Source organism: Chenopodium quinoa, unplaced genomic scaffold (genome assembly GCF_001683475.1).
Source record: "Chenopodium quinoa cultivar QQ74 unplaced genomic scaffold, ASM168347v1, whole genome shotgun sequence".
NCBI classification, from domain to species: domain Eukaryota; kingdom Viridiplantae; phylum Streptophyta; class Magnoliopsida; order Caryophyllales; family Amaranthaceae; genus Chenopodium; species Chenopodium quinoa.
The window spans coordinates 8,969,853-8,989,877 of record NW_018744367.1 but is presented as its reverse complement, the minus strand read 5'-3'; positions in this window follow the sequence as shown (position 1 = coordinate 8,989,877).

Sequence of the window (20,025 nt, the reverse complement as noted above, 5' to 3'; positions counted from 1 at the left end):
TATTGTCGTCACTTTTGATATGAACCTGCTTATGTATTGCAACCGGCCAATAAATCCTCGAATCTGTTTCTCGGTTTTGGGTGGTGGCATTGACATAATTGCCTTGATCTTGGTTGAGTCTATCTCTATTCCTCTAGAGCTTATGACATAACCCAAAAGTTTTCCTGAGGTGACTCCAAAAGTACACTTATATGGGTTCAACCTCATATTGTATTTTCTTAGCCTTTCGAAAATTTTTCTTAAGGCTACTTGATGACCTGGGCGATCTTTTGACTTTACAATCATGTCGTCCACATATACTTCGACTTCTTTATGCATTATGTCATGGAGTAATGCAGTCGCTGCACGTTGGTAAGTAGCACCCGCGTTTTTCAACCCGAATGGCATTACCGTGTAGCAGTAAGTACCCCATGGTGTTATGAAGGTTGTTTTCTCCATGTCTTCTTCTTCCATGAGAATCTGATTATAGCCTATATATCCATCCATGAACGAGAGAAGTGCGTGATTTGCTGTGTTATCCACCAGAATATCGATGTGTGGTAAAGGAAAGTCGTCCTTTGGACTTGCCTTATTTAGATCTCGATAGTCGACACACATTCTTACCCTTCCATCCTTTTTCGGAACTGGGACGACGTTGGCGACCCATTCAGGGTATTTGGATACCTTGATGAAACCTACAGTTATTTGTTTTTGAACTTCCTCTTTTATTTTAAGAGCTACGTCGGGTTTCATTCGACGTAACTTTTGTTTTACAGGTTTCATTCCTGGAATTAGTGGTATAGTGTGTTGTGCTATTTCTCTATTAATGTCTGGCATATCTTCGTATGACCAAGCAAATACATCGATGAATTCTTTAAGCAAGTTAATTAAATCGGTTCTTTATTGTTCATTAAGTGTTAATTCGAGTTTAACTTCTCTTTTATTGGTTGAATCATTTGAGATATCAACCGTCTCAGTTTCTTCAATTATCGGTGTCTTCTTTTCAAGTGTTTCCATTGCTTTAATAAGTTCTTTGTCTTTTTCATTGTTAATTAAGCAATGCTCGTCATTTTGGGTTAAAGTAGAAAACAAGGAGTAAGGAGAAGAAGTCATATTATTATACTCTGAGATCATTACATCAAAGAGTGATACGTCCTCAGGGACTTGATCACTAAGTATTCTAGGGGAAGGGATAGAAGGAGGAGGTGTTTCAACTAAAGACCTAGATGACTCTATAGGGAGAGACTTTGACCCTGATTCTGACTCAGACGACTCTTCAAACATCGGTCCTTACCCTGTCGTGATGAAGATCTTCCTTCCACTTGGAGTAGTCACCTTGACGGTCTTGCGCCACCCTTGTAGCGATCCTTCCGCTAGAGTGATTAGCTTCAAAGGATCGAAGCTTTCGCTTTGTAGGACTATCTAAATGAGCGAGGAGTTATCCCCTTTGTACGTCGGCTCATCCTTTTCTCGCCCAAAAAATAATCCCTTGAAATTAAAGTCAAAGCATGGGGGTGCTTTCTCCTTAAGGACAGGAGTTGGGATTTCATCTTTGAAATAGCAATCTAAGAAAATTTCAAATCCCGGTTGCCTTATGCCATTTACGACAAATGGTTCGGGAAATTTGTAGCATGGATAGTCCTCTCCTTCTTTTATGAATTGCCCATTAAGGGTGAGAAGGTACTAATCCATTGGGATTTCTTTCTTTTGAATGCGAGCATCCCTATGTGCCTTTCACTTTTCCTGGGCTTGCTTGAGATCTTTCTGAGTCGGTTCGAAACCAAGTCCGAAAGTATCTAATTTAGAGAGGCCAGGTGATTCCAGCGGTTTTGCTATTCCTTTCTTCTTTCCTAAGGTCATCCCAGGAAAATGTCCTTGCTTCTTCAGAATAGCATTCACGATCATGTTGGAATGGGGGTCGTGGTAGAGAGGGGTCCTTTCATCCTCCTGGATTAAGGAGACCTCTTCATTAAAGCCCCACAAATCTTCATCGTCTTCATCGTGCTCCACGTTAATTATTGGATTCTCTATAGATTTAATCCTCATAGGCGAAGCACCGATGGTAATAGGAATTCCTCCTACTATAGCTTTTACTTGTTGGTGGAGAGATGAGGGGATGGCCTTTATGTCATGAAGCCAAGGGCGCCCCAACAATAAATTGAATGAAGCTTTAATATCTACTACTTGGAAAGTAATAGCGTGTTCTATCGCTCCCGCTGTTACATTCATGGTAATTTTACCAAGAGCTTGACGACGAGTGTTTTCATAGGCTCTTATTCCTTGCGTTGACGGAGTTAAGTCTTCATCCCTTATGCCTAACATCCTCGCAGTTCTAAGTGGACATTCATTAATAGCTGATCCATTGTCTACAAGAGTCATAGGGACGTTCATTCTCTTGCAAACTACTGTGAGGTTTAATGCCTTATAGTGTTTGTCACCTTCTGGGGGCAAATCCTTGTCGAAAAAGGTGATCAAATTGATGGGAATAGGGAGATCACTCGTGAGGAAGTTAGCCAACCCCTCAGAAGTGGTGTCAGAATCTATCCCTATTTTATCCAGGGCGTTCATTACGGCCAACCTATGTTCTCGAGACGTTGTCAGAAGCTTCCATACGTTCATTTCAACTTTGGTTTTCTTGAACTGTTTGATGATGTCATTATATTCTATGATAGGTATGGGCACTTACTGTGTGGTTGGCATGGGTTGTGTTGAAACAGGAAGTTGCATTCTCCCGAATCTTGTGAGGACGTCTATTGATGAATCTTCTTCAACCCAAAAGTCATCCATGGCATATGACACCGAAGGTGGAGGTCCTACCATGTCTTTTAAATAGACGTCTTCTTCGTCACTGTCCCAAACTCCATTAATATTTGCATCCTCTTCTTGTGGAACTTGGACTAGCTTCTTATCATTAATCATTTTCTGAATTAAATCCTTGAATTTAAAACGGTTTTCGATAGTATGACCCCCTGATTGGTGATATTGACAGTAATATCTATTTGTCCTTTTAAATGATTCAAATGGTCTCGGTTCGAGAGGTTTGATCTCGCCACTCTCGGAGAGCATTTTGAACATTTGTACGTATGGGATCCCAAATGGAGTGTAGAGTTTATTACTCTTCTTGGGTTTATCGGTGACTTGTAAAGGAAAGTATTTCGCCTCATAAGTCGTTCCCATGGGTGTAAACTCTTTCTTGGGTTTACTTTTCGAGGGTGGAACCTCGTCATATTTTTGCTGAAGTTCTTTTACAACTTTGAGGGCTTCACGTAGCAAGTGTGATCCTTCCATCATAGTCAGTGTAAGCAATTGTAAGTCCTCTTTACTTGCTAATTCTAGAAGGTTATCCAGGGCGTCGAAAAAGATCTCCTCCTCTTCTTCGATAGCATGGATTTCTTTGACAGGTTTGATGAGAGATGAAGGATCAACCTCGTTTTCCTCATCAGAGATGGCCAAGGAGTGAGCGAGAGGCGCATTATCAATACTTGGCTTCTTACTGGCAAGGGGCAATGGCAGCTTGTTATTGTCGATTAAGTCTTAGATAGCTTCTTTAAGCTTCCAATAGTTCTCGGTAAGATGGCCCCTACCTTGGTGATACTTGCAATGTGCATTGGGGTTCCAGTTAGCCGTCCTCTTTTCGACTGGTGGGTCCCCAAATGGTCCAATAGGAGTTATAAGACCTTTTGCATTTAATCGGTCAAATGCGGTGTCATAACTCATGCCAATATGAGTAAAATTCCTCCTAAATGGTTTCTTTTGTACTTGATTATTCATAGCAAGGACTTCACCTAGGTTCATTAAAAGTGATAACATTGTTTGAGTGGGTGGTTTTGGAAGAAGAAGGATTGTCGTTCTTCTTGCCTTTCCAGCCATTGTTGGAGTTATTGTTGGCAGTTTTCAACTTAGCCAGGTCGTCTTCAATATTAATTCCAATGTCGTAGACGACCTTGAAGGTATGGAGATTATTCTGATATTTGAGATGCTTGGAGTACTTTTCTTGAAAGTTTTTTATGAATAACCTTACAGACTCTTTTTCACTTGGCACCTCAACCATCTTAGCTAAGGTTTCTCTCCATTTGTTAAAGAAGGAGGTGAAGCCTTCATTCTCCTTCTGCTTGAGGATTTCAAGTTCCCTATGGTCGGTCTCAACTTGAATATTACATTTGTATCTATCAACGAAAGTGTTTGCTATGGACTCCCAGGTGGAGGTTTTTTCTTTCTCGAGAGAAAAGAACCATTGCTAGAAAACGGTTTCGAGAGATAGCGAGAACAGAGAGGGGAACACTTTCTTGTCGATACCCTTAATACTCATTATTGTTTCAAAGGCTCTTAAAAGAAAATAAGGGTTATCAGTTGCTTTGAATTTCGGGATGTTGTTGCCATTGAACTTCTACGGAAGAAGATCCTTGTCCATCGAGACCCCTTGTGAGCTAATCCCTTGAAACTTGTAGTCGCTAGATAGCTTGCTTAGACTCTCTTGAATGAGGTCCATCTGTTGTTGTTTCACGAGATCATCGATCTTGAGGGTTAGAAACTTTAATGCCTCAGTCACGGTAACCAGTTGGTTCCTCAGTTCATTAACTTCTTCTTGTGTTGCCATTACTGTCCTAGATTTCCTCTTATGAGCGATGGGTTTGTCAAAAAGTTGGACTTGTACAAAAAGATTATCTTTGATTAACCGCCCTTCCTTTCTTGACAATGCGCTGTAATTTAAACCATTTTTGTTTTAATTATTTGACTCAAATCGACCTTGACTTTGCGGTTTTAAAGAGGAAAAATAAAAAATAGGTGCATATTTTTGGCAAAAATAAGGTATATATTTTTAGGAATCAAGTATGGTATTTAATCAAGTGATTTAAATTGGAGGATTAATATCCGGCTTACCCCCCTAAAAAAATGACGGAAAAAACGCGCATACAAGACTTTCTTAGACATGGTCAAAAGTGTGTATTGGTGTGTGCGTTATGTGGTGAGTGTAAGTGACATGCTTGAACTTTTGTGTAAGACCATGGGACTTGGTGCCTAGACTCAATTAATGATTGAACAAGGTATTATTAACAGTAAAATTTAACCGAATTAATTAGCAAACTGGTTCATTGGACACAAAGTGATGACTCGAGCAATAAACCGAACTGTCGTCAAAACGACAGGACTGGCACCTCTCTTTGCAATGTAGCACCAGACGACAGAATTGTCGCCAGGCGCCACACTCCACAGGGTGGCGCTACAGTTCAAACTTTGGCGCCATTGCTGGAGCGTCGATCTGAAACTGTTTTCGATATTATTGATCAACAAGGGTATACCTAAAGTCATACTAAGTCAACTCTGGTTAAAATATTAAACTTTATTTACTCTAATTAATTAATTAATTAATTAGGCAAAGTTCTTTTAGTCATTAATTTATTTAAACTTAGCACAAGCCAAACAAACAGTTAGGAAAAACACATAGAGTATGCACAACAAATAATGCACAATTAGTCAAGTAGGCACAATATGATGCAATGAGTTTGCAACCTAACCATGGCTCTAGTTCTCTAAAGTTCGGGATATGGGTTAGTCAAAGAGGGTCCATGGTTAATTTTCCGGATGCACCGCGCAGAAGCCTAACTGTGAAGGGTTGGCGCGAGTGGATGGGACACCGCAAATTTAGAAAAACTCGCTTCCATGGTTTGGTGAATTCAACATTCTCGGATGTACCCTTTGTTGCTCAGAGCGTTCAATCAGGTAGATGGAGCATGAATTCCCAGAGGGTGATGTCCATATGTAGAACACATATGGGTTTCAGAAAAGTGAGAAAAACTCAATCAGGAAGTAGGATCAAGCAAACAATGCTAAAAACTGGTCGAAATTAGAACGCATATTTCTGGCTTGTTATTGGAAGAACTTGGCGCCAGCAAACAGAGGATGGCGCCAGCTTTTGGCTTTAACGTTTGGCGACATAGGTTGTCGTCTGGCGCTAAGGTCAAACTATTGGCGCTAATCTTTGTTCGCTAACGCTAGTTCCTACATGCCTCAACAACTTTCTGTGCTCGATAAAATTTTCCAATTTCGCGCAGTGTTATTTCGATCCTAGTTGTGAAAGATATTCCTCAAATTTCCTACATGTAAAAATCCTATATTTTTAACTCATTACGGATGGTCTTTCCAATGAGATCTTTTTTATGCATATGACAATAATGTTAATCAAAATTACGCACATGAAATACTTAGAACTTTTCGAGTCTCATCCACTCATTCTAAATCATTGTCGAAAAAAATTCCAGGAATTAAATAGAAATCCTCCCTAGAGGAGTCGCCAAAAACTGTAGGGAATATTGATGTGTCTATTTTATATAGTATTTTACCCCCGTCCTTGGTCATAACTGGTAGTGTTTTTGGCTCTTTGAAGCCACTTTTATTACTAATTGGTGTTTTCTAGTGTTTTCGTAGATTTGGTTGACTTTTGCAGGGATTTATGCTTTTGGAGTATTTCCCGAGATATTTTGGAGCAATCACGAACATTGGAGAAGCACGACCATATTCTATAGCCCAGGGCCAGTTAGAGCCATGAACCGGTGATTAAGGGCTCGGTATGGGTGATACCGGGGCATTTGGACCGAGTATTCAAGACCGGAAGAGGAAACCCAGATTGGCCCGAAGAATTGGGGCCCAATCGTAGTGCAAATAGTGGCCCAAGTGAGCCGCCCGGCCAAAGAGGCTGGCGCCCGGAGGCGCGCCCGGCCGGGCGAGAGAAGCTAAGGTTGGCGCCCGGTGACGCGCCCGGCCGGGCGCAAGATTAGTATCGAGGAAGAAAAAAGGCGCGCCCGATCGGGCGGTGCCTCGCCCGATCGGGCGCGTGTATTGGTTAGGAGACGATTAGCGTCGTTTTAGTTTGTTTTAGTTTAGGATTTGTACGGAGTATAAATACTCCTCCATAATACGATTTTACTCTCTCTCTCCCTTTTCCTTTTACTCTTTCTTTACTCTCTTAATTGTTTTCTTAGATTCTCTCTCTCTTAAACCTTTGTTCTTTATCTACTCTTAATTCCAGATTTATTTTGGTAACGATTTCTCTTCTCTTATTCTTAGTTGTTTATTTTATTCCTTTAATCATATCTTGCTTTATTGCTTTGATTTGTTTAGTTTTTATTATGTGTGATTAGTTCTATTTCTAGGGTTCATGGGGATCCATAAATAATATGAAGGGGTAATTTATTGTTGTTAATTATCAATGCTAGATTAATTTCCTATTGATTGATTTAATGCTCTGTGACTAGATTAGGCCTGATCTTTTATGCATGAGTCTAACAATATTGATTCGAGATTCGACAGATGAGAATTGATGTTTAGGTCTAGTTTCAATAGGCAGGTTAATTTATAAATGGTTAGGTCGAGATTCGAAAGATGAGATTTAACACCGATAAATTAATTGTGTGATTATAATACGTAGCGAAAGCCCTTTATAATTTGATCAATGTATGCATTGATGAATGATTATTATACTCTACCCTGGAATATTATTTATTGGTGAACCTATGCCCTAGATCCTTTTATATATTGTTTCCTCCTTATTCTTAACCTTCGTAGTTTAGTTTCATACTCAACTTATATATTGGTTACCTAATATTCTAGATTATATTAGTTAATTAGGAATAGAAAGACTTGTTTCCCTATGGAGTTCGACCCTACTTCCCTATCTACTTTAGTTAGAGGACTTAGGTAATTACTTTTTATTAGGGGATACGACTCTAACCCGTCAAAATTTGGCGTCGTTGCCGGGGAGACGGTTTTATTTTTATTTCTGATTATTTTTGTAGTCTAGGTTATTTTCTTCTTGTCTCAGAGAACATTAGTTCTCTGAGGCAATTCTCATATTTGCTTCTAGTTGTTGTTTATGCCTAGGTGTTCCAGATCAGGGTATATCCCATTCGATCATGAGATCGAACCTTCCTTCCATAGACAGAAAAATCTCTACAAGCAAATCCTGGCGGATTCTGGTTATAATAATAATCACCGAGACCCTCCAACTGTTTCTAGCGATTCAGAGGTATCATCAGACGCGGAATCAGAGATGACGGCTCCAAAGAAGCTTAGTGATTACTCACAACCAAAGCTTAACATATTCCACATCTCACCCCTACTCTGGCTCTTGATAGGGTTCAATTCGAAATTAAACCTCAATTTATAACGATGATAGAGAGGAAGAAATTCAGTGGAGCCAAGGGTGAAGACCCAAATCTTCACATTGCCGACTATTGTCAATATTGTAACACCATTAGGCAAGTCGGGGTCACTGAAGACCAAATCAGGGAGATTCTTTTTCCCTTTTATTTAACTGGAAAAGCTAAATTGTGGTTTAATGGCTTAAATAGAACTGCACTTGGTATTATCCTGCAGAGAGAATAGTCGTACTACAGAGAGCGCTTTAGAACTTTGCCCAAGAAGCTGATGAGGTTCAAGGATCTGCAAAGAGACTGCCCCCACCATAATTTAGCACAATGGCAGTTAATCCAAGCTTTTTACAATGGCCTTGGAAATTCTTCTCGAATAATTTTAGATTCTGCAGCTAGTGGGAGATTTATGAATCTTGATGTTGAAGATGCAGGTCAGGTTATTGAAGACATGGCGATACACAATTCCCAATATGGGAATCCTAGAGGATTTGCTAACAAGGGGAAGCATAGTGTTGACTATGTATCCTTTTTGCAAGCTCAACTGAACTCTATTTGCCAAAAATTAGATAATCTAAGCACTGCTAATGTAGCTAATGTTTCTGCGATTAATAATAATTCTAATGAGGCTTTCTGTGAAAATTGTGGTATTATAGGTCATTGGGAACAAGATTGCAGGAGTTTTGAGGAGCAAGTTAATGCCTTTCAAGCTTATAGGCAGAATAACCCATACTCCAACACCTACAATCCTGGGTATCGGAATCATCCGTACCTTTCCTACCGGAGTACTAATGTTCAAAATCCACCACCACAAGAACCACAGGCGCCACAGTAACAACAGCAGAAATATTATCATCCCAATGCTAGCCAGAAGAACCAACCACAACAACCCTCCTCATCTTCTGACCCTTCTCTGGTGGAAATTAGAGCAATGTTGGTTAATATGCAAAATCACATGGAGAGTAGAGATGCGACAATTGATCAAATTCTAGCACATAATAAAATTGTAGATAATCAAATTGCGCAACTCTCTGCTACTCTACAAGCCTTCCAACAGGGAGCTCTGCCGGCACAGCCGACCAGGCCTACGAATCAAGCATTTGCAATTACTCTAAGGAGTGGTTCAAACTATGAAGGGCCCTCTATGCCCAGAGTTGATGAACCTGTTTTATTAAATAATGCTAATCTTGATTCCGTTAAACCAAACAATGTAGTTAATAGCCCTGCAGGGCTAAAGGATAATACTAACATATCTAATTCTACATTGCAGGGTACGACTCCAGAGAAGGTGGCTACTCCAGATAAGAGAAATAATGCTCCAAAGCCAATTATCAAACTTCCCTTCCCCAATCGTCAATTGAAGACAAACTTAGATAAGTAGTTTGGTAAGTTCCTGGAGATGGTAAAAGATTTGAAGGTAATAGTTCCCTTCACTGAATTAATCACACAAATTCCTTCGTATGCAAAATTTATGAAAGAAATATTGACGAGGAAAAGGTCTATTAGTGAGGTAGATACTATAGCTTTCACTTCATAGTGTAGTGTCGTACTTCAAAATAAGTCTCCACCTAAATTAAAAGTTCCGAGTAGTTTTTCTATCCCTTGTCATATAGGAAATCTAATGATTGATAATGCATTGTGTGATTTGGGAGCTAGCGTTAGTGTCATGCCATTATCTGTGTGTTCCAAACTGAATATGGGTAAATTAAAAGCTACTAATATTACTCTACAAATGGCCGACCGTTCTTTTAAATACCCCTTAGGTGTTTTAGAGGATGTCCCCATTAGAGTAGGTAAGTTTTATATACCTATTGATTTTGTTGTTCTTGATATGGTTGAGGATGTGCAAACCCCAATTATTTTGGGTAGACCATTCCTTAACACTGCAGGAGCAATCATAGATGTGAGAAGTGGCAAGTTAACACTATCAGTAGGGGATGATAAAATTGTTTTTAATCTGAATAATGCCCCTAAAAGCTCCATGACTGAGGATAAATGTTTCTGTGTTAATGTGGTTGAGAATTATTCTAACAAGCCCCAAGCTCTTGAAAAAGATCCCTTGGAGGCGGTATCTTGCGTTGCATCCTTTTCAGATGAGACAGACAAATGGCAAAAGGAAGTCGATGCAATAGAAAGAGCACTTTACACTGTTGGTCTTGGTTTCGAGGATGAAAAGGTGGAACCGATCAAGCAAGTTGTGCGATTTGAGCCTACAGTAAGTGTTCCGCCAGATCGAGTTGCAAGTGTTGAAAGCAATGACAATTTGAGGCAATCCTCGATCAAAGAAGGATCTTTGGTGCGTAGCATTGAAGAACCCCTTACCCAAGTCAAGGAGGATCCACCCGATAAGGTGAATTGGCGTCCCACAGGGTATGTCAGGAAGCCGCGTCGTAGCCTAAACACCACTAGACCGGGTGAGAAACCACCCGATCAAGCGTTAGGCCAAGGGTCCTAGTTATTATACTGTGGTAAGAGGATCGTGCGGGACCTAGATAAACTAACCAGCGCTTTGCGGGAGGCAACCCGTATTTTTAATGCTTTTTAGACTAGTTTTTCTTTCCTTTTTCTTATGAGAGGAAAGATGAGGGAATTTAATGAGTTTTATGAGTGCTTATACAGGTTTGAAGGAAAAGAGTTAGCCAAAAATTGAAGAAAAGAAGAAAACAAGTGAAAATCGTCAATTAGCCTCGGGCCCGACCGGGCAAAGCTCGCCCGACCGTGCGCGAGAGCTAGGTTCTTAATTCGATTATTCTCGCCCGACCGGGCGAGGGGCGCCCGACCGGGCGCGAAATTCGTCGTATACGGACAAAGTTGTCCGCCCGATCGGGCAAGCCTCGCCCGATCGGGCGCGAGAAGGGTGAAAAATTTGACGTTAGATCGCCCGATCAGGCGAAGGGCACCCGATCGGGTGCGAGAGTATACGAAATCGGGTACATCAGATCGCCCGACCAGGCGAATGCTGCCCGACCAGGCGCGAGAGATCAGCAAAAATTAAAAATCAGATCACCCGACCGGGTGAGCCACCGCCCGACCGGGCGCGAGATACCCGACGCCCTTTTTCTTCTTCTTCCTTCGGTTTTCTCATTTCATTCTTTTCTCCATTACTTTCTCTCTCTAAAACTCAAATTCTCTCTACCTTCTCTCTAAGATTTCTTCTTTATTTCTCACCTAAATTCAAAAAATTTTACATATTTGTAATCCCCTCTTCATCCTCTACATTTACATATAAAAATTTTCAGATTTTATTCAAATTAATTTTCAAACCCATTTTCTACCATGGCTTCAAAGAGGGCTAGGTCCATTTTTGGTAGGAGCTCAAGTTCGAGGGAGGAATACGACCCAGATTTGCAACTTCCGTACTAGCCGACGATCCGTATTGCTAGCCGAGAGCAAAAGGAGCGGCTAGAACACTTAATCGGTCGTGAGGTAATTCCTTCTCGGTGGTTACACCGCCCTACTCTAGAATCATTTGGTTTGTAAGATTTTGTAAAACGATTTTTAAATGACATTGGCATGAGAAAATTTGTTGATATGCACTATCCTACATTCCGAGAACTTACTCTTGTCTTCTTTACATGTTGTTAGTAGTATAAATGGGCCAAATTTAATTTTTAGGTTGAACAATAGAAATATTAGTTTAACTTTTATAGAATTTTGTAAATTATTTGAATTAAATTCTGAACTATCTCACCAATGGCATGCGGACTATAAAATGGGTGACATATATCATGCTTTAACTGGTTTGCCTACTCCTGACCCCCATCATGCTAGTACCAAACCTATTCACCACCCTGTCTCAAAAATCTAGTAAAGATTTGCGGGTTTGTGTTTTTTAGGTAGGAACGAGCCCCACAATGCCCAATATAACGAACTAGCTGTCATAGGACACTATGTGTATGGGTTCGGGAAATTGAACATAGGTAGGTTTATTGTTCACCATTTGAGTAGGCATGCCACGGCCAGCACCACATCAAAAACCCCCATCCATTTAGGAGGCCTTATCACTCGGATAGCAGTGAAAAAGGCCGGTTTTGTAGTGGATGGACCCCACCAGCTGACCAACTGTGGACCAGATACCTATATGACTGCTAGGTATTTTGAGGAGTTAGGGTGGGTACGACCGGATAGCGAGCAGACACCCTTTTGGTGTATTAGGACTAGGAGCGAGCAACCTTTGCCCATCTTTCCCCTACCCAGTCCTAACTTGACCGCCTTTCCCCAGGGCAACCATCTTACACATATGATACTTTAGTTGCCAACGCTAGGGGGGAGGAACCACCACCACCAGTTCCACCACCCCAGCCTCAGCCCGAGGTGGCATTCTCTTCACCTCGCATGTCTCACTCCATCCCTCATGTTGACTCTGACCCAGTTTGGGATCTTCAGAGTATAGGTCAGGCCTTAGGACGTATCGAGCATTCTCACACTGACCTTAGGAGGATGGTAGGCTCCATAGACCAGAGGTTAGGATACCTAGAGAGGAGCCAGAGTAGAGCTCTTTACCCTATGTACGATGATTATGCTCGTCGGGGAAACATTCCCGACGACGCTATTCACCTTGAATGGTTTCAGCCTCCACCCACGATAGGGATCCCACTACCCATGGTATTTATACAGACTATTCCTCCTTCCATGGGTACGGCCAGGACATTCCTTTCGCGGGACCGGCGGGGGGGAGTTTTTATGCTAATTATTTGGTGGTAGTTCTTCTAGTGCAGGTGGCAGTGGAGGTGCGAGCTTTGGCTCGATGGATGAGGATGATCAGGACTAGCTATGCTGGGCTAGTTCCCGAGCCAATGAGGACATTGTCTGATTTTGGCTTGGGGGAGATTTTGGATTTGGTATATTTCTTTTCCTCTTATCTTTTATTTTTAGTGTGTTTTCTTAGGTTAGATTTCTTGCTTTCTAGGTTAGTTTTATTGCTTTATTTTATTTGAAAAAATAAAAAAATTAAAAAATAAAAAATCCAAAAATACGTTCCAATGAATTGTAAATTATGCTTCCCTGTGCCCCTTACTTGAGAAAATTTTTTTGATTCTTGGTATTTGATGATAAGCATTGTGGATTAGTTGATCATGATTTGATGTTTGATTGCCTTGAAACCTTAACATGCGTCAATTTTGTCCAACTACTTGTGAATATAGTGCTTGACTAGTTGATTTGGTTAGGAATGTGTGATAGTTCCATAGTTCCTGGTATGTCAATGAATTTGAGTATTGGTTTGCAACTATTAGTAATATTTATATGATTCATTATTATGCACATTGTGGAGGACGAAGGCATTTGTTCTTTTAGGTAGCCTCCGGATATTGTAGATACATTTGTTCCCTTCTTGCTACCCATGTTGGTTCCTTGACTTTTTGTTGTTTTATTAGCCATACTACAAGCCTATTTTGCCCCATTGGTTACTAGTCCCAAGCTTGGCTTGGGGGAGCTATTAGTGAGTGAGGTGAGGGAGTTTGTAGTGTGATTATTATTTGCACAGCTTGGGTGGGCTTTTGAGAAGTTGTTTTGTTGTTGATCATGTTTATTTTTTATGAGTTTGAGAGTTATATTTTCTTGAAAAAATAAAGCATGATGTTATGGAAAAAAAAAAAAAGACAAGTTCAAGGAAAAAAAATGTAAAAAAAATAATAATAAGTGAACTTCAAAAGGAAAGAAAAGTGTTCAATGTTCAAATGTTGTAGTTGGAGGTCGATCAAAAGAAAAATAATAAAGCTTCAATGAAAAATTCAAGTTTGGAAATAAAGTTTGTTTATTCACTCCACTTCTTCATTATTATATCTTATGAGTGATATGTAAGAGTTGGGATTGTTTATTATGATTGTAGTATATTTGGTTGATGTTAGAGTTGGTTATGTAGGAGATGTTGATCATTATTTATTTTGATCATGGGTTTTGATAGGATTTTCTCCCTTAAGCATAGCTTTTCTCTCACTTGTTCCCAAATGATTCCTACCCTTTACCCTAGCCTTACATTACAAGCTTTAAAGACCTTCCGACCTTTGTGCATAGAATTGTATGAATGTGAAAGTGTTACTTATCAATGCAAGTTATGATTTGACATATTTTGAGTCGACTAGTAGGTTGAGCGTTCATTGTTTTATACACACGAGAGTGTGAGTTGGGAGGGCATTGTTCACATAAAGGGGTTGGATGGAGAGCGATCGAGTACATCTTTTACTCGCCACAAAAATGAGAGTTGAGTGCGTGAGCACTAGTCTTGAATTCTATATGCTCTTGTGGTTTGCTCTATTTGACAATTGTTAGGGAATATTGGTAATTAGATGGATTTGATTGGTTGATTTTGAAGCATGTCTATTTGATTTACCCTGAATCGTTTGTGCTTGATTTTTACTTTTTGGGGTGAAGCATATTTATTGATTCATTGATGAGATCTTTGCTTAGGGACAAGCAAAGGTTTGGCTTGGGGGAGTTTGATGTGTCTATTTTATATAGTATTTTACCCCCGTCCTTGGTCATAACTGGTAGTGTTTTTGGCTCTTTAAAGCCACTTTTATTACTAATTGGTGTTTTCTAGTGTTTTCGTAGATTTGGTTGACTTTTGCAGGGATTTATGCTTTTGGAGTATTTCCCGAGATATTTTGGAGCAATCACGAACATTGGAGAAGCACGACCATATTCTATAGCCCAGGGCCAGTTAGAGCCATGAACCGGTGATTAAGGGCTCGGTATGGGTGATACCGGGGCATTTGGACCGAGTATTCAAGACCGGAAGAGGAAACCCAGATTGGCCCGAAGAATTGGGGCCCAATCGTAGTGCAAATAGTGGCCCAAGTGAGCCGCCCGGCCAAAGAGGCTGGCGCCCGGAGGCGCGCCCGGCCGGGCGAGAGAAGCTAAGGTTGGCGCCCGGTGACGCGCCCGGCCGGGCGCAAGATTAGTATCGAGGAAGCAAAAAGGCGCGCCCGATCGGGCGGTGCCTCGCCCGATCGGGCGCGTGTATTGGTTAGGAGACGATTAGCGTCGTTTTAGTTTGTTTTAGTTTAGGATTTGTACGGAGTATAAATACTCCTCCATAATACGATTTTACTCTCTCTCTCCCTTTTCCTTTTACTCTTTCTTTACTCTCTTAATTGTTTTCTTAGATTCTCTCTCTCTTAAACCTTTGTTCTTTATCTACTCTTAATTCCAGATTTATTTTGGTAACGATTTCTCTTCTCTTATTCTTAGTTGTTTATTTTATTCCTTTAATCATATCTTGCTTTATTGCTTTGATTTGTTTAGTTTTTATTATGTGTGAGTAGTTCTATTTCTAGGGTTCATGGGGATCCATAAATAATATGAAGGGGTAATTTATTGTTGTTAATTATCAATGCTAGATTAATTTCCTATTGATTGATTTAATGCTCTGTGACTAGATAAGGCCTGATCTTTATGCATGAGTCTAACGATATTGATTCGAGATTCGACAGATGAGAATTGATGTTTAGGTCTAGTTTCAATAGGCAGGTTAATTTATAAATGGTTAGGTCGAGATTCGAAAGATGAGATTTAATACCGATAAATTAATTGTGTGATTATAATACGTAGCGAAAGCCCTTTATAATTTGATTAATGTATGCATTGATGAATGATTATTATACTCTACCCTGGAATATTATTTATTGGTGAACCTATGCCCTAGATCCTTTTATATATTGTTTCCTCCTTATTCTTAACCTTCGTAGTTTAGTTTCATACTCAACTTATATATTGGTTACCTAATAATCTAGATTATATTAGTTAATTAGGAATAGAAAGACTTGTTTCCCTGTGGAGTTCGACCCTACTTCCCTATCTACTTTAGTTAGAGGACTTAGGTAATTATTTTTTATTAGGGGATATGACTCTATCCTGTCAAATATTTCAAGCGTTACCCCTAGCTTGAACCCCACTGTGATCATGCACTAAAGTACGGTGGCGTCCAAAGGGAAAGAAGATAGAGCAAAAGAGTCGCCAACAAGTTTTAGGAACTTGTAAACCGTTCATAGGGTGAAGGTTACACCCCTTAACGATCCAAGAGATCGTTAACTCCAATAGGTCTTGAACCATGACTGGTAGTTCGGGGATGAAGGTACAAATCCAACCTAAAAGAGATTGAACCTGCCCTAATAATAGGCCTCTACTTTATTCTGATCGTATTCATGTGCGCTTTCTGACTAACATGAAATCAATAGGATTAACCCTAAACCTGTTTATCTATGTTGGTTCAATATTAATGCACAAATACACTATTATTGGCGATCACTTGCATTAAAATCAATTTAACCCTAAAAAAGATAATTAATTATCTTATTAAGCTTGATTACAAGTACCAATTCCCTTTAAACATGCATAAAAGGCGTGATCAAGCAATAACAATAAATAATGTATCAAGAAACATAATAATCATAAAAAATTATTATAATAATTAATCATGTTAAAGCATAATAATAATAGCAAGATCCTAGACATGATACTAACAAGATTAATAAAAATCTAGCATGTCACTAAACAATAAAGATCAAAGCTTTAACCCTAACATGATACTAACAACCATAAATATTAGGAAGAACATAGGAAGCATCATACTTGATATTAAAGTTACCCTAGACATGATACTAGGAAGATCAAAACGCCCTAACATAACACTAGGAATCATAACAACAACCTAAGCATGATTTCTACATAATAACATCAATAAAAACCATTAAAGTACTTACTTGGATGCCTCGTATCTCTTTCTAATAACAAAATACACACGTTAGTAACTTCAAGGAAAATAATAAACAAATAATTAAATCAAATAATTGAAAAAGAGATTTGGGACCAAACCCTCAGATATTAAAACCTTTCACGTCTAGAGCGAAGGCAACTTCGAACTATGCTAGCTGTATCTTGGTCTTGTGTATAAGGAATTGTGGTTGTAAAAAGCTAGGCTTAGAAAGAGAGAGAGAATCAAGAATTTCTTGATGAGAGTTGGTGAATGAAAACGGAGTTTTTAGAAGGATATTTATAGAGAAAATCAGCCAAAAAGATAAAAAATCGAAACAAAGTTCTGACGCGCAAAAACGAGGTTAGCGCCAGACGCTGATATTAGCGCCAGGCGCTAACGCTAGCGCCAGGCGCCAAGCTTAGCGTCAGGCGCTAATGCTAGAGTTTAGCGCTAATTAAATTATTGACGCGTTTTCTAAAATCAGATAGAAATTAACCGTACATGAGGATAAAATCGTATTTTCCTCAAAAACATTCTTTTATTCTGATTAAAACTCTAAAAAGTCAACAAAAGTCAATTTATCAATGCTAATTGAATTAGGAATGAAAAGAACCTTCTAGAAGAATCTAGAAGACCAAAACCATTCCTAATTGCATTAGGAATGATAAATCCACATTAGGCCCTCCTCTAGATCATTGGGCCGCACATAAGGCTCAAATCGGGCCTAGTTTAGTAATTTGGTCATAACTTCCACAATATTCATCGGAATTGGGCTTATAATATATCGTTGGAAAGCTCTTTACAAGCCCTATCCAACTACACTACTATTGGACCCATATCATGGACCAACCAAACTGGATTGGCTGTTTTCTTAAAATAGATTTTCAAAAACAGAGAGAAGAGAAAAGAAATTAAAACTATCCGCAACACTAGACTTTCCACACTTTCACTTCATTCGATTATGATCCGACGTGAAAGGTACTTATCACCGGGCTTGGTTTTGGGGAGACACAAATGGGTGTCTACACCTGTCAAGCTTATAACTCACTATGCTATTCAAACATTTTTATTTAAGTAGAATTAATAAATAATAATCGGTTTTCATTGATTTTTACTTTCATTTTGATTTTAATTTTTTTTTCTAGATTTCATTTGCAAATGAAATAAGTTCTTCCCTTTTTTCTATGATCTGGAATTGATTTATTTTTAGGTATATGGTTTTAAAATTCATTTGGTTTAATAATTGCAGAAATTCATTTGGTTTAAAATTCATTTGGTTTAATAAGCTAAGAAGCTAATCAACTGGGATTTATATAAGGGAATCATTCCTTGTTCTTCCAGTTGCGGGAAGTATGCAGACTATGCAGTTTTCTTTACTATTCTGTGTCTCTGTCCTACCCGCTCTGCAAGTAATAAAATGAATCAGCTTGAGAAGCTTACACACAAAAATGTTCTCAAAAGAAATACCAACTAAAAGCTCAAAACAAGAACAATATTTCGTTAATTTAGGTGACAATAGAAAGGAAACCATAATTGACTAATTGGATCAAATTGAACAAATAAATTCAAATAGAAATTAAGCATGGATAATCAATTAATAAAAAGGGAGCCATAGATTAATTTAGTTTACTGCCAATTACATAAATAATCTCCCAATTACATAGACTAATCAGGACTAAATTAATCTGTGTTGTAATTGGCGAAATAATCCTTATTAATTCAAAAAAGAAAAACAAAAACCAAAGCTGATGTAATTCTTTGAACATACTTCGTACTTATTCTTAACATTAGTACCAAATGAATTCTTACCAAGTATGTAATCAGTTTCATTAGCACTGATTTAAAATAATTTAAACATACTGATAAATAAGTACTGATTAAAAGAATTACATACTTATTAAACATACTAATGTTAAGAATTATTTATCAGTAATTGATTAAACTGATTACATACTAATGAAACGGATTATTTATCAGTACTTATTTTCTTGTCAAGTATGTAATGAAACTGATTACATACTTCGTACTGATTACATACGAAGTATGTAAAGAAAATAATTTAAAATAAGTACTGATTAATTAGTACCATTAATTTATTCAAGATAAGACTCAACATTATACAATCTTGTCAACAAAGCTCCATTTCATTGCTTTAAACACATACTACAGCACAAGAAAGAAGCATGCATGCTACTTATTCAGAGAGGACAGCCATTGCAATTTATCTTCCACCATTCATTTAAAACAATAGCCATGTGCACCTTCAACAGATAAAATCAGAGCAACAACACCAAGCAAATTTAAGCTAAGATAAATTAATATTATTTAATAATTTTGAAGGGCGAGGGTGGATGTGTTAACATACTATTGATCTCGAAAATTGAGGCTATTATAGAATATTACAATTAAAAAAAAAGGTGAAATTTTTGTTTGAAGTACTTGTTACTTTGTTACTGCTAACATCCACTTTACATCATTTTAATGCTAGATTTGACCAGTAGCATTATTTACCAAACAAAACAATAATAAGACATTATTTTAACATAATATACACTTCATTTACAATTAATAATAAACTTAATTGTTAATGAGGTTTAAAGACGGACAATATCAGTCTGATTCACGTTGTAAAGAATGGTAAAACTCCACCATCAGCTTTTGGAGACATTGTTAAACCATTTTAGAACTAAATTCTGCTAAACAAACCGTTTTATTTATTTTTCCTTAAAAATCATAAAATAAGATACAATATTTAGTCTAAAAAAATCATCAAATAATAAAGGAAGTTCTAATTAGAATTCTAATTAAAGTAATATAGCTTAAATTAAAATAATAATTAGAGTAAAAAGTCTTCTTTAATTCATATCCATATCAGATAGGCAAAAGAAAGATAATACAATAATTAATATGAGAAAAAATGTGCCAAACTACTGAACCACCATAAATACAATCTAATAAAGAGCAATTGAAAAAAGCACAAATAAAAGCACTACAAAACAAAGTTCTCATCATAAAAAAAATGAAAAAAAAAAAAATTGCACTTTCTTACTATAAATAGGACTCAACATGTGAATGAGAAAATGCAAAATAATTCATTCCGACACATTACAAAACACATAAAAACTAAAACATCACAACAAAAAGAAAAACACAAATTCCTTATCATCCTAACTTACAAAATGCCTCAAACAATAATTACCAAAA